Genomic DNA, 15,356 nt, shown 5'->3' with positions numbered 1-15,356 from the left:
AGCACGTTGTTCCACCACAGGCGTTTCAGACAGGCAAGATTACACGGACAGTTTGCCAGACCTGTTTAGATGGCAGCTTTACTGGGCAGGAACTGGTGCCTGGAAGCGTCTGCGTCCCTCGCAGACTCCGGCCAAGCAGCACACGTAGCAGAACCAAAGGGCAGCCAAGATGAATCCTGCTTTTCACATATGTTCCCCCTCATTAATGAGCTCTGGACATCACCACACGGAATCTGAATCACGCAATAAAAGACAGGACCAAACGTCCACGACAGGTTTCTGAGGGATGCAGGATGAGCCTCCAGGCACTCACTCACGTCACGGGGCTCTGCCTTCTGCAGAGCAGCTGGATTTTCTCTCCTGGCTCCAGAGGCTGCAGTCCTACTAGCAACGACTTAGAACAGCACATCCTCAAGCTCACTGCAACTGGAAGAACAAACTATTACTGGCAACACTGAGTATTGTATTTGAGGAATAAATCCAGAGCTGGCGAAGCAAACACAACTGGGGGCAGCCTGCCTCAGGAATTGCAGGGACTGCGGTTTATCAAGTGTTGGCAACATCTCCTAGTACCTGGTGAGACTCATTTCAGCAGAGATTTGTGAAATCAGCAGCAAGGATGTTGTTCTATTAAGGTTAAAGAAAAAAAAGTGTCATGTCAGAGACAACACAGCCTCACACCTTATGACAGATACAGTAAGAGAGAGCTTTAACCACTCAGCAGTCTCAGAACTGGGCTGGAATCACCTTGCCCCTCTAACAGGATAAAACAAGGGAAAAAAAATGATGCAAATGCTTCTGAAAGTCTGGTTTTGTTCTGGTAAAGTGAAGCCATCTTTATTGATGTGAAAAAGCCAAAGGCAGCAAGGAGAATCCATCTGCTTCAGCGCTGCAAACAGGCACAGAAGAGGCACCTTAATACCTTTTAACAGGAAAAAGAAATTGTGAAAAAGTTAAAAGAAGCAGATTTACTGAATTCCTGAGTTAAGCAGTTAGTAAGGCATCCACTGTCTCAGCTGATGTCCTTGGGATGGTACCATCCCAACCCCACCTGTAATTTCAATAATCTGCTGCCAGGGGGAACATTTAGACCAGTTGTACGGGGTGCTGAGCAGGGAAGAGCAGCCTGGATTTGCCGAAACCGAAAGCAGGCACCCAGCTAAGCCCAAAACGTCAGCTCGACGTGTGTACGCAGAGCAGTGAGAGCTTATCAGTGGTTGAAGGACAAGAGAGTTCCAGAAAAGATTTCTAGAAGACAAGAAAGTAGCACAGAGCCTGGACAAAGTCACTGGGCATCATCTGAAGGACATTCATTCTGCCCTGACCCTACCCAGGAGCACCAGGACACGGGGAGGCGAAGTGATGTGTGCTCCACACCAGGCAAATCCAGGAATCTTGCTTAGCAAACTGAAAACGACCTATTCAGCCTCCAAAAAGGTCAAACACAATTAAATCACTGACACACTGCACCTTCCTAGTATTTTAGACGATTTTCCCAGATAATAAAGAAAAAAAGGTGCCCCTCTCTATTCTAGCAATGAAAACACGAGCCCGTTTTTGTTGTGTTTCCGTGCAATTGGAGACCGTACAGGCCCAGCCTAAACAGACTCTGAAATGTGGTGTACAGAAAGAACACGACCTCCAAACCTAAGTTTCTTCCTTGGGAATCCTTGTTCTCCTTACAAATACAAAAATCTGAGCTGACATTGTGCTACAGATGTTCCCTAGATCATGGCTTGCCTGTATAATATTGTAATAAAGCTGGAGAGCAACTGGGGACAGGAATTTGGCTGTTACACAACTATTATTTCCACTGAGAAAAAAAAAAAAATCACAGAAAGCTACTTTCATAAACTAAAATGTCTGTGAAAGATATTTATGGGTTTTGTGATTATTAAACAGAAGGAAAAGTAGCAGCAGCCTTACGGCACCTCCCAAACACTGGCAGAAAATGCACCTATTTGGCCATGTGAGCTTTGATTAGGGAACGACATTTCACCAACGGTTTTGGTGAATTTGAGGATGAGTCACCATCAGCACGAGGCTTAAATGAATTTGTACCCAACTGACTCTCCAGCTCGAGTGTAAACTTTACACCAGAGGTACCAGCTTCTTCCTACAGCCCATGATGAAGCTGCCTTGATCGCAACGATCGAGCTCCTTCCTGTGTTATTAGATGTCTTACAGAGCATGAATTCTTTTTACATATCTGAATTTATAAAAGTCATGAGTTTTGATCAGGGACTTTCACTTTTATGTTATTTTTACATCTTTTTATGATTTATAAATAGAGTGGCTATAGAAGCAGTGTAGCACGGTAACGTTTGGAATGGTGTAACAGCAGAGAGCACAGCTGCCCTTCTGGCTTTTTGATCAAAACGTACCTTGTTTGCATTTTACTGAAACTGAAAAAACCCCACAACAAAATAACTCAATGCTGTAGCACGTGGCAAAACAAAATCAGAACAACAGATGTGAAAACCAACCCAAACCTCCCATTTTTAGATCTAAAATACTATCAGCCTCAAAGTTACTCTGTGCAAGTTTTCTAGAACAACTTTTTGAAAATTCCATTCCACAAGACGTTTTGAAAGTCTTTATTTTATCTATTAAACCACCACAGACTCCTCTGTAAAATCAGATTTCCAAAGCAGCTCTAAGCAATGCACGTGGCTTTTTTTTTTTTTTTTCCTCTTCACTTTTAGCAGCACGTAACCTACACTAAATGCTCTTTTGAGGAGTAAATGTCCCCCCTGGTGACTGTGAGCTGTCTGTCTTTGCCTCTTCCCTTCTGATTCACTGCATATATTTATTTCCTTAAGGAATTTCTCTTTTTGTCTGACATGATCATAAAACTCTCTAGAAAATCTGAACACATCATTGCAGTCCTTACTGCAGGCAGGTGCTCCTCCCCAAACGACCCATCAGTTACCCCCCCCACGATTCAGTGGATCCTCCTGAAGATGCAGAGGTACGAGAGGAAAATAAGGCCCGGCACAGCAACGGCTGTGTTCATAGTATCATTTGCAAACTGTTTCACAGCAGGAGTTCAGACCTGCTTTATAAACTCTTTATGGAGTGTTCAAAGGCATCTGCAACTTCGTTGGGCGCCCAGGATTTACGTTCAGATGCTCCATCGCCACGCAGAGCAAAGCGGCCACCCAGCGGAGCACAGCGCAGAGACGCCTTATGCCTTCAGCAATTCTGCACCGTGTTGCGCCTCGCTGCGTTCAACACTCTCCATTTGCAAAATTCCTACGTTCTCAGGGTGCTGAGGAAGCTGAAACATCCCTGGGTAAGATGCTACAGAATCCGTGTCAGGAGCCAGCCAGTCCTGTGCAAGCACAGACGCCGGGGCACCCAGGTGTGCAACGTACACTTACCTTCGTTTTCTAGGAGTTACGTGCCTCATCTAAACTAGACAAGTGAAGTCCCCTGTAGTCAAGAATGAGAGACCAGGCACCTTCACGAGCAGTAAATCCCACGTGCTTCAGGAGCAGATGAATCGTCTCCCCAAGTCTCTTACTGATGGGCTTAGACTGGGTGCTAAGATTTTTCATCACCTGAGTCAGCAGGATGAATCCCACTCTAAATTACACATCTGAGCAGTGATATTTACTTTTAGAACGCTGAGCCTTCCAACTCTGTTCAGACTAGATTTTGGCTTTGAGACACGGACCACCCAAACCATAGCTTGACACAGACAGGAAAGAACAATAGAGCTGAAATATTACACCCAACCCAAACCTTGCTGCTTCACTTACCTGGCCATCTCACCCCAAACATCTTCTACTCACTGTCCTTCCTTGAGCAGAACCACAACAAAATGGGTATTTGGCCATTCTCCTCCTTGTTTCCCTTTCAATATTCCTGAAGTCTTCAATCATCTGCAAAGCATTACCTTAAACCACATTCTGGTGCTAAAGCATCCATAACAGCAGCATCACCACCCCCACCTTCAGAATACTTATCTTCAGATATCCCAACTCCATTTTGCTCTTTTTTTTCCTGCTCTCCAAATGCCAAATCCCAGATAGTTCCTCCGGTTTCACTGAGGCACCCAGCTCCCACCAAGCACTCAGAGCACGTTCCAGTGCATCTCTGGACGGCAGCGCCGCTCTAAGCAGCCCCAAGCTCAGCTGTTTGATCCCACCCTTCACCTGCCTCTTCAGCAGTGCTGCTGTATATCCCTGTGGGACTACATGGAAAACAGATCCAAGAACTGAGCCAGGTTTAAGGTAACCACTGGTGAGGCTTATCTTTCGTTTAAATAAGTCCTACCAACTGTTTTAGCAGCACAAGTAAGATGCTGGTGGAGGGTTGATACAAGATGCTGGAGACTGGAGCATTTACAGTGACACCATCACCTAAAACCATATCCAGAACCCACCTTTGGAGTCTTATTTATGTCTACAATGACATTTGATTATTAGTATTGTTTATTTTTTTTTTAGGACCTGAAATCCCTCAAATCCTCTCCTAATACAACAACATTTTTGAAACCGTAACACATCACGTCATTTTAATAACTTATGAAGCTTTCCCACGCTGAGTGCCGACAGCGTGAAAGCGCAGCCGTTGTAAGGAATTTCTCATCCCGCCAGCTCCAACGAGGAGGAGATGGTCAGGCCTCGGCCAACAGCACAGCCCCAGCAGCAGTGCTGGCTGGCAGGCAAGGCGATCCGCTCTAGCACGTGTACCACTAAAACGTTTCCGAGCAAAAACATTTCATCCTCGTTCACGTGAGGGCATCACATCTCTTCTCCTCCTTCGGTTTGTACAAGAAAAGTTTTCTTAGGATTAGATGATGCTCACCTTCCTCACCGAGCACAGGGGTGAAATGGCTCAGCTCTCCCATTAAGTGACTCCCGACCCCACACCGACACAGCGCTGCCGCTAACGCTCCTGCACTCCCCTTCCACTGCCCTTAACAGCCAGCAGCTACGAGACTGTCATCTAGTTATTCTTTGCAGAAGGAGTGTTTCACAAACACTGCCTTATCTCACTAATTCAAGAAAAAGCCTGTCCTTTTCTCTTTTTTTAATTCTTTCTTGAATATGACCAGCTTGCATTATTCCCTCACCTAAACCCAGAAGGTATACTGACAAAGGAACTGGGAAATCAGATTCCATGCAGTGGATATTAAAGCTGTTCCTCTGCAAGGTCAGTATTTGTGGTATGAGCACGGAGAGGGCAAATTCAGGGCAAACATTCCTTCATGGAGGCCATCGGCAGTCCAGGAGCACGTGAGGCTCAGACCTGGCCAGCTGAGCGTGCTGTAGGGACACTGAGACCGGCAGCAAAGCACAAAGCCTCAAAGCAAGACTCCATCTTGTGTTGCCTTTGGGAATCACTGTGTTTAAGTAACACAAGATGCAAATTGGGACAGCCAGAATGCTCCCTAGGAGCTATCACAGCACTGGAGACATCTCTGCCCAGGAATAACCCAACTGGTGCAAGTCCTTATACGCCGGCTGAGTGATGGAACAAGGCCAAGACATGGAAGCCTGTCGTACCTCAAACCTTAACTTTGCCTTGTTCAGAAAAGAAGCACTTAAGACACTCGGGCAATGCTTCAGTATGTTTTATCTGAGCTAGCACAAGCAGCCAGGATGTCTATCCTGGAATCCAGTGATCGGGGTGGGGAGACCAGGGCCCGGCGGTGCACCCCAGGGCAATCGTGCTGTGTGCCATGGCATACGTGGTCAGTCACTGCCATTTCACTAGAACCACAGTCCTTCTTGAAGCTGAATTGTCTTCCTTCCTCCATTCCTGCAGTGAGAAAGGATTAAAACATTAAGGCCCAAGAAATATGGTAAAAACAGAAAGGGGAAAAATGTAGTAAATGTGGCTTAAAAGAAAATGAAAGTAATTTCACAAGTCACTGACTCCCAAAGAACTGACAGTGTTTTGTCTCACAAGGAGAAGTGAATGGGAGGTGCTCCCTGAAAAGCAGTGATATTGTACATCACAGGACCACTGCTGAGAAACATCAAGGTACAATATATAGATGTGGCCATTTTCTGGAGTTATTTCAAGAGAAAGTTGAGAAAAATTTGCATGTTAAATTTTTACCCAGCTGCAGATTAATTTTCTTAACCTTCCATAGCTTGCTCATCACGTTACTGTACTGTTGTTAATGATACCTTCTAACTATCAAGTTTTATATGAAATCCAGATTTTTAAGAATATATATCTGTATACGAATTACTTCTATACTGTGTAGGCATATGGAACAGCATATCTGTGCATAAACAGCAGATAAACAATGCTAATATATATGATTAACAGATACATATATGTATTCTAAACAAACCATAACAGCCTACATACATTTTAATGCACATGCAGAGGTATTACATGTATGTGTAAACACACACGTAAACATATACGTATCCTGTGCCTCTTGAAAGACGTGAAGCAGAAGGAACAATCTGGGACAGAAAGGTGAGGTAGGATATGTGGTCACATCCCAAATTTTGCAAGTCTGGTTTGACTGTGACCAAAACCATTTGTGCCACGACTCCAGAGAAGCACACAATCTTACTTACCGTAGCCGTTCGCAGGCTGCGATACAGCCTTGACATCCTGCAAGCGTGAGTGCACGGTCCTTCCGTGAACCTGAGCTGGAGCCTACTGAAGTCTATGAGAAGGAAGCAGCTCAGCACTGTTTATCCTGACTCAACTCTGCTCCTAAGCCAAACAATTTCTGCTTTGCTCTCCTTTATGATCTTTCTTTGTAGCATGCACAGGCTGGACTTGGGGGCAGAATCTGTTCCAACACATTCAAACAGAATTTCAGTTAAAGTAAGTCTAAGAGGTCCACTGATACCTACTCAAAAAACACAGGAAGCCCCAAACTCATCTTTACTAAACTCTGTCAAGTTCCTTCTAAGTTCTAGTTTAAGCTGAGAACATGCTCTTTAACAAGCGCTCCAGCTCTGCAGGGAGAAGTCAATCCATTTTGAAAAGTTCAACATTTAGACCATTATACACTATACTTACGATTCGAACAAATGAAATCTGTGTTTTAACTGGGACAAATTTCGTTTAAATTAATTTTGTTGCAAAGAAAAAATATATGCCAATGAGATGTTAGTAGAAGTTATGTTCTGACAAACTAGATTCAGATTCCCATTTTGCTAAACTCACTGCTTCTATACATAAGTAGTTTAAAAAAAGGAAAAAAAGGAAAGTACATCACAGTGCAAAGAGTGAAACATCGCTATTTATTCACCTTCATTCACCTGCACGGGTAACACACACACACACACACATTACCCCAAAACGTTCCACGTCTCCTTCCAGTCTCCTGCTGTCAGCAAGTGATGAAAGCAGAAGGCAGGTTAAGGAAAAGAAAGGCAGCTTCAAAAATCAAGCAGGAAAAGGGGAGGAGGTGTTAGAGGAGCCGGCAGCACCCCTCTGGCACCCAGCTCCTGCGCGTGCTGGGGAAGCAGGAGGGGAACGCAGAAGGGACGGTGGCTTAACATGCTTCCCTTGAACAGCTGCTCCTACTGGAGCTGGAGACCAAATCCTGATCTAAATGCACCATTAACACGACCCGGGTGGATGGTCCTTATACTAATATTTTTTCCATGTTTTTTTTTTTTTTAAGATAGGAGATACAGTGAAAAACAGAAAGGATGAATTTTTTCCACCTTGTTTCCTGATGTACCAGCAAGATGGAAATCAGTGCAGTTTAACACCTTTTTTTTTTTTTTGCTTCTCCTTTTCTTTCCACCTCCCCAGTATTCTGGAAATGAAGGGGGTGAAATTTAATAGTAGGACACTCCAACAGTCCCCACAGCAGAGCAAGCAGGGGAAGAACCTACAGCCAGGGGGACCATCGGGCGTTCTGCAAAAACAGAATCTTCACCTGGGGTTTAACAGGTCTACGCAAAATTTTTTGGTTTGCTTTTGAAAAACCAGCCACTTCTGAGATTGGCCCCTACTTCCCATGGCCTTATTTTGTTATTAAGCTTTCTGGCAGTTAATACATGCTTTCCCTCATGATTTTTCAGAGGAGAAAAACCCGGAAGATACAATGGTGGTCAGAATGAGCCCGCGTGAGGTGAATCACAAAGGACTAACATGTGGTGGGAGTAAGAATGGAGAAGTTGCCCCAGCTCCATCCAAACCAAAACCCAGGAAAAGTCTCAAATTCTGCACTGGTGATTAAGCGTCCCTGATTACAACGGATGCTGCACATTCAATAATCTGTCGTTATACTGGTAGTAACAGAAAATGCTCATTTCTGCTCTTTACCAATTCAGCACAAAGAATAATTCAAACTTGGTGAACGGTTCTGGACTGAGCAATTCCCATAGCAAGTAAAAAAAAAACTGGAAACCTAGTTTTCCACTGCACTGAGATGCCTGAGCTGACGCAGCACCGCCATCCATGTTATCATACATGAGACACTATATTTTCTTATTTTATGCCCCTTCTCACAGGTAAATCATTAAAACAAGAGAAAAATCAGAGCTAATGCCTCAAAGGTATGATAATTATCCCAGGCCTGAAAGAGGTGGATAATTTCTGCAGCTAAAGAATGCAGCGAGGCACCTGCTGAAATTCAGCAGGCGCTGACTCCGATTTATCAAAATTTTAAAGATTTGTGTTGGTGAAAACGGGAGCAGCACTTGAATTCAGAGCTAACAGCAGTATATAGGTTCCTTCCCACTGAAAGGACACGGTTTCATGAGCATTTCTCACAAAGGTCACTTACACAAGCTGCCCCGTGGCCGTTACGCCAGGGTGCCCGTCCTGCCTCACAGCTCCAACTGGACTAGAAGGACCAGGGCACCTGCCTGACCTGAAGGCTGATGCAATTCTTGTTCTCAAGAGCTCTCTTCAAAAGTTTCACTACACAGTTCTGAGTAACAGTGTAGTTGGGCTTTGGTTTAATCAGGAGGAACATCATAAGATGGGGAAAAAACCCAAACACCTCTTTTCCTGAAAAATAAAAAGGAAATCATGTGCTGCCTTTTAACTGCATCTTTCTAATAAGGCTACGAGTAACAAAATCTTTAGTGGAGTAACCTTGATTTTAGCCTATTCATGAACACAGTTCAGATTCTTCTGAAAAAAAAAAGTCAAATTCCAAATTGCACAACAACAATCCAATTCCTGCAGGAAAAAACAGACAAAATATGAACAATTAAGCAAAAGCCTAATTCTATTTTGAAGTACATCACCTTTCATCATGGACCATTTAAAAACATCATGAGTGTGTTCCACACAAGTACTCAACAAAACCAGTAATGAACATGTGGCAAAAGTACAAAACTCCTTTGCACTATTGACAGAGAATTTCATTTTAAGTATTAACACTAGTGCAAAATATCTAGGTGTTGTTTCATTTAATTTTGAAAATACCATATAGAAAACAATGCTTATAATTCCATCCACAGGATTCTACAAAGCTGCTGCTTCATTCAACAAATCTTTGAACTGTTTCAATATGAAAATTCCAGTTCTTCAAATTGCTCAAAAAATCATTGCAGAAAAATTCCAAGCACTTGAACTGAAGCACAACCAAAGTATGAACTTGGTACAGTTTTGCAGTTATTTCTAAAATAAGTTAATTTACATAAGTAGTCTCAAAATAACACAATGGGATTCAACTTCATTTTAGACATTTGGAAAGCAGTGTCATACTTTATTTAAAATAAACCCATGTAAAAACAAAGTTTAAATGAAAATGGTACCTGAAAAATAAATTATTTGATATAAAACAAATCAATAACTTAAAAACACACTAAATATACAAAACGTTTAACCATATACTGTACAGTATGGAAAACAATTGATAAAACCTTCTGTCCCACAAACAGATTAATTTATAAACAAAAGATTACATAAGTTAAGGGAAATCAAATCAATAAAAAGACTAGAAGTACAGTATTATTCAAAATTACTGGTCAAATCAAGGTTTGTCCCAACTTATGTTTCAAACGTCTCAAGTCATTTTCTTCTCAATGACCAAGTGAAAAAGTTCAGCTGTACCACTGAAGAGTTGCTCAAAAATGCTTAAAAATAAGGAACAATAGTATGAGAACAAAGATTCTAAAATGTGAACACAGTAGCAATTTTTCGAGGTTTCAGGTGGCAGTTCTACTAGCACTGATTTTTCCATCATTAGCAACAAAAAGAATTTAAGTGCTGAAAATTCCACTCAACAGAAAAATATTTCTAGGTCAACCCTTGTAAGTGTTTGCACCGAGTGTGACACACAACGACTAATCGCAGCAAGACTGAAGAAAACAATGAAAGGATTTCCAGTCAAACCCACTCGCTGGGGGTTGTGTTTGGCTTTCGAGACCATAAAGGCTTCAACTGGTTTTTAAATCACGCAGGAGGAGAAAGCAACGCTTCCCGTTTCGCTTCGTTTTGCCGCGTGAGACTGCTCCAAAAAAAGCGACCGCAGGAACGGTGCTGGGGCTGATTAATCGAGAGCAGCCACTTTCAGAAGTGAACTGCAGTTTGCAGTGCTGCAAAAGTGGCACAACACGCAGGTGCCACCTCTCACAAGCAAGAGGGAGGTAACCCCGACCCTTTTGATGAATTAATAAGGAGAAAACGAGGAAAAAACATGGAAAATTAACGCTAGCCTTTTGATCTTCGTATTTATCAGCTCTAATATCCAACATTGGGAAGTGCAGAGCTACATCAGAGGAACTTGCCTACGGCACAGGCTCTTCTGCTTCCCAATGTATTTGTCATCTAAGGTGACAAATTCAGTTCTTGGGGAAAAAAAAAAGTGCAGCTCCACTAAGGGAGCTCAAAGGGAGCCGCGTTTTCTTACGCTAAATGTGAATTTGGTCCCTTCACTCTACAGCTATTCTTAGGAGCCTAAAAGTAGAAACGTTACAAGAAGGTGCTTCACTGACAGGGTCACAAAGGACGAGTTTTCTCATGATGGAAGTCAAAACCACGGTAACCTTATGGCAGAGGTAGTATCGGGACAACTTGCTCTGGATTTGACTTTTGTGATTGAACCGTGAGATCACCGCCAGTAGTTCACAAAAAGCTGCATGTTAAAAACCTCCCGTGAACCCTAACATTTTGCAGGCAGATAGGACAGAACCTACTTCCAATAAATGGTTTATTTTATTGTAAGACCTGTTTATTTTGTTAAAAAAGTAAGCGTGGGGACGTTCTCCAAGTTTGTTTGTTTGTTTTTTTAAAAGCACATATGTAACTATCAACTATCCAAAAGTAACTTTAGGTATTACAGTTTAGAATACACTGACAAAAAAAAAAATATTCTGAAATATTTGAAGAATCTCTACTTTATTGACCTTACCCAGAACATTAAAGCAATGTAAAATTATAATAAATGTTGAAGGGCCTTAGGGATTATTCATTTCCAAAACTTAACGTTCAAAATAATGGATCACCTTCACAGTTATTTCATCATTTTGGTTTTGACTGCTGAACATTCTTTCTATAAATGTAGCTAAGCCAATTTTTTTTTTTTTTGAAAGACTTTTAATTGCTCTGTATAAACAACATTACTACAACATTCAACACCCCTACAAAAACAGGTGTCCTCTCCGTACCGACACCCTTTGGTCATCTGGACAAAGGTGTGACCATAAACCGACCAACTAGTACTCACTGCAGTGAGAAATTTATCCTATTTTAGTGGCTTGTGTCTCTCGGGGTTCTCAGTGGGTTCCATGCTGCCACGACACGGATGTACTGCAAAACCACAACCCACCACAGGGAAGGCCAAAGGTGTGCGCACACACCCCACTGCGGGGACGCCGTTCCGGACAGCGGCGTTTCCCGACTTCTTCCACCCTAAAAGGTGGATCCTCAAGTCCTTCCCAGTCCCAGACCTAGAGCAGAAGCGAAGGGATTGGCACAAGCATGGCACAGGAGGCAGCATTATCTGCATTGGCGCTCGGGTTCCCTCCCTCTACACAGAAGAGTGGAGCGCAGCATCTCGAGCAAACCAAACTTTATGATGATGTAGCTTGAAGAACAAAATAAATCCAACGCTTCAGTACACAGACACCGTCTAAAATGGAATCACAGGAGAACTAAAGGCGCTAAGCTGCTTTGATTCTGCACGTTTAGAGCTTTTCTGATGTTGCGATCTCCTCCTCTGAAGGAACTGCCCTTGCCTCTGCCAGCTTATACAAAGCACACAGCAACATTAGAGTTTCCTTTTCGGTATTTACTGTGAAATTTCCCTATCTGCAAATGGTTAACAGAAGGTTTAAACTGTGATTAGCCTTGTGGTTAGCTTTCTGCACAGGGGTGAATTCCCTTCGTAGTGGAAATCTGGGAAGCAGATGTAAGTTACTGAACAGGAATAAAACTTATTAATAAATCAACTGAGTGGAAAAGACCAAGTCTGAATAAAGCCTTCCAAGAATTTAAATTTTGATAAAATTCATTTTTTTTTACATACTAAGAAAACCTGATCCGCTTTTTTTTTTATTCTATACAACACAACTAAAACCCAGAACATCTTCAGAGAAGTTTGGAGTTGGTCTTCAACCACAATCGGGACAGTTTTGCTCTTAACTAGGCATTGTCTCATTTTTAGAGTGAAACTCCGCAGTCTTGTAAAGAACGAAGACTGCTCACGTGCAATTTTGGAAGCAGCTCCGTAACAAGCGTGTTTAGCAGCCATGCCTTGGCCTGGGAAGAGCCTTCCTGAAGTGCCAGATAGAACAAGTATTTGAAAAAAGCTGAGAGAAGGACAGGTACCAAGTCAGGGCAGCAGAGCTTCCCTTTCAAAAGAAATACAAAGATAAACCAAAGTGATTCTAAAGCTAGAAGTGAAAAAGCAATAATTAAAATAACACCAGACACCCAACAGCTGGTCAAATTTCCTGAAAAAGATAATTGGCTTAACGTTCAAAGTCCTGAAGGCTGATCCAGCCCCACCGTCTGATCCTGCCCTCGCACAGTAAGTCCTGTTTTTGCCACAGAAGCCAGGGCTCAAAGGTGACGGATCTGCGGACTGCCTTCCAAACGAGATGGCTCGGGGCCAGCGGAGTGAAATCCCAGGGTGACTCACCGCCGGAAAAAGCTACAAAAGCAAAGGCCAGCTTCTGCTGGAGCACCAGGCATGCACACACAGACAAGCCCTTTGTGAAAGCACGTGAGTTTCGGACACACAGCCAACAGGTCCGTTTGCAAACGGAGCGCAGCTGAAGCCTGGCAGCGATATCAGTGGTTTTGCCGTTCGTATTCCCAACTGGCAGACCTTCAGCTCTGAGGCTAGCTACCCTGACTGTAAGGAGATGGAGGAAAAAGCCTTCTCTCCCCTTTTCTTTTTAAAGATAGGCAGATAAACTTCTCATTTTGCCACCATATTTGTCTGTCTGATCAAGTAAGTGTAAAAAGGAAATGGGTGTTGCTCAAATTGCAGGTTCAGGAAAGCCAGATTGGTCCCTTGAGAAATGCTGGCACAAAAAAACATGCCCTGTCCCCTGAGGTATGGTAATGCTCTTCCACTTCTACACACAAGACCCTGCAGCGTGGCCCTAAGTATGTGTTTTCATCAGGAATTATACCTGATCCTTCAGAAGCAGGTACCTGGGGGTGTCCTGCAAGGCTTTTAACCTGTTATAAAGAACCCCAAAACATTCCCATTGCAGCTGTTCCCTGAAGCACATCTCCAGTACAGATCATCAAATCCAGGTCTTCAAAATTTGAGCATCACGTCCTAATCCAGCAACCAAGACTTCCTGGTTATTCTCTGCCTTACGGAGCCTACTGCATCTCACGGGAAATGTAAGAGTCAGACCTTTGGTTTTACAGAGGTCCTGTAAGCACTGACTGAGACAGAAGTACCACCTGAAAGAAACATCTATATTTCACCAAATTAAAGGATGAAAAAGCAGAATGTATCCAGAGTTTAAACTCCCTGAGGATGAAAAGGCCAAAACATCTCTTGAAACAGGTGTGTTCAAGGGAGAGCTTCAAAGGAGGGTATGCTGGATGACATGGTTAAGGAAACCAGTTGCTCATACCTTCTGGGTAGAAAAACTGCTGGCAGATTACTTGTTGTTAGACTCCAGCTTCTGCTTCCAGAAGTCTCCTCTTGGTCTTTACTAGTAGGATGCACGGGCTATTGTTTAGGACCAAAAGCATTAAGAATACCTACACGTTTCTTCTTGACTTCAGCTATTTCTAACAAATATATACTGACTGTCAGAATGATGCAGACCATCCACTTCTTCTGGTATCAGCTCTTGATATTTTCATAGGATTTTTCTTCCCCGTTTTCCTGACTCAAGCAGCAGCGCTTTGCTCACGTAAATTGCCTGGTAACTATTTTCAGAACAACTATCAAAGGAAGCTGGTATCAGATGTTTCCCAAAAGAGATGATTTCAAATCACTACTGAAACAGTATCCTGCGATTCCTTCTTATTTAGCAAAGAACAAGAGAGGGAAAAAAGGGAAGCAGTCACATGTCAAAAAGCCTCCAGGAAGAGTTTTTTAAAAAAGTGACAGCCAGTGATCTCGCTGATATGGTTGCAGTGGCCAGCACGCTCGTAATGATTACTGATGGAAAGTCATAATTAGGGTGTCATTTGTTGGAAGTCTGAACCCCCATCTAAATGCTGTGATAAAACAGCAACTCTCATTTGGTTTGAAAGTTAATCTTACATGAAATAAGGCAAGAGAGAAGGACAGGAAATCAGAAACGACCGCAGACCCACTCCTGTGGAGCAGGACAGCATGAGGTTACAAGGTGATGGGACACAGTAAGAGGACTTCTCTACACTACGCAGTTTTAATTCAGAGAAATCCCCTGAATGCTTCTGAATCTCTCCTTGAACACAGAGAAGAAGTGTTTGTTGAAGTGATAAATGAATGATGATAAAATTGGTGGAAACATGGGGAACAGACACCGGAATAGACAGTCGGAAAGCACACTTTGGGCGGCGGGAGTTGGTTGGTGGCTTTGTCTCAGCCACCGTTTTACAGACCACCGTGCTTCTCAAAAGATGGCAGAGTGAACAGGGCTGGCAGGAAAGGCAAGGCTGAATGTATTAATGGCAAAAATCCCACTTACATTCATGGCACACCAGCTTAAAACCAGCGGGAGGCTGCTCACTGTGCCAAGGCCTATCTATACGGCTGTAAGTATGCCACGGGTCGTTCCAGAAATATCAGCATTTCCTAGACAGTGCTGAAGGTAATTAATGGAGATGGGCAGCAACTCCAGCCACTTCTCCGCAGCAGCGTGCAGAGATGCTGACACAGACTTCTTCAGGCCGTGCAAGGCTGCAAATCTTCCTGCAGGAAGAGAAGAAACGATTGGGAAGACAAGGCAAGGTCGGCGATACAAGGGACGGAGCGATACAAGCAGGCATGGAACAGC

This window comes from Tauraco erythrolophus, chromosome 28, assembly GCF_009769465.1.
Source record: "Tauraco erythrolophus isolate bTauEry1 chromosome 28, bTauEry1.pri, whole genome shotgun sequence".
NCBI classification, from domain to species: Eukaryota; Metazoa; Chordata; class Aves; order Musophagiformes; family Musophagidae; genus Tauraco; species Tauraco erythrolophus.
Note: the sequence above shows the minus strand (reverse complement) of the source record.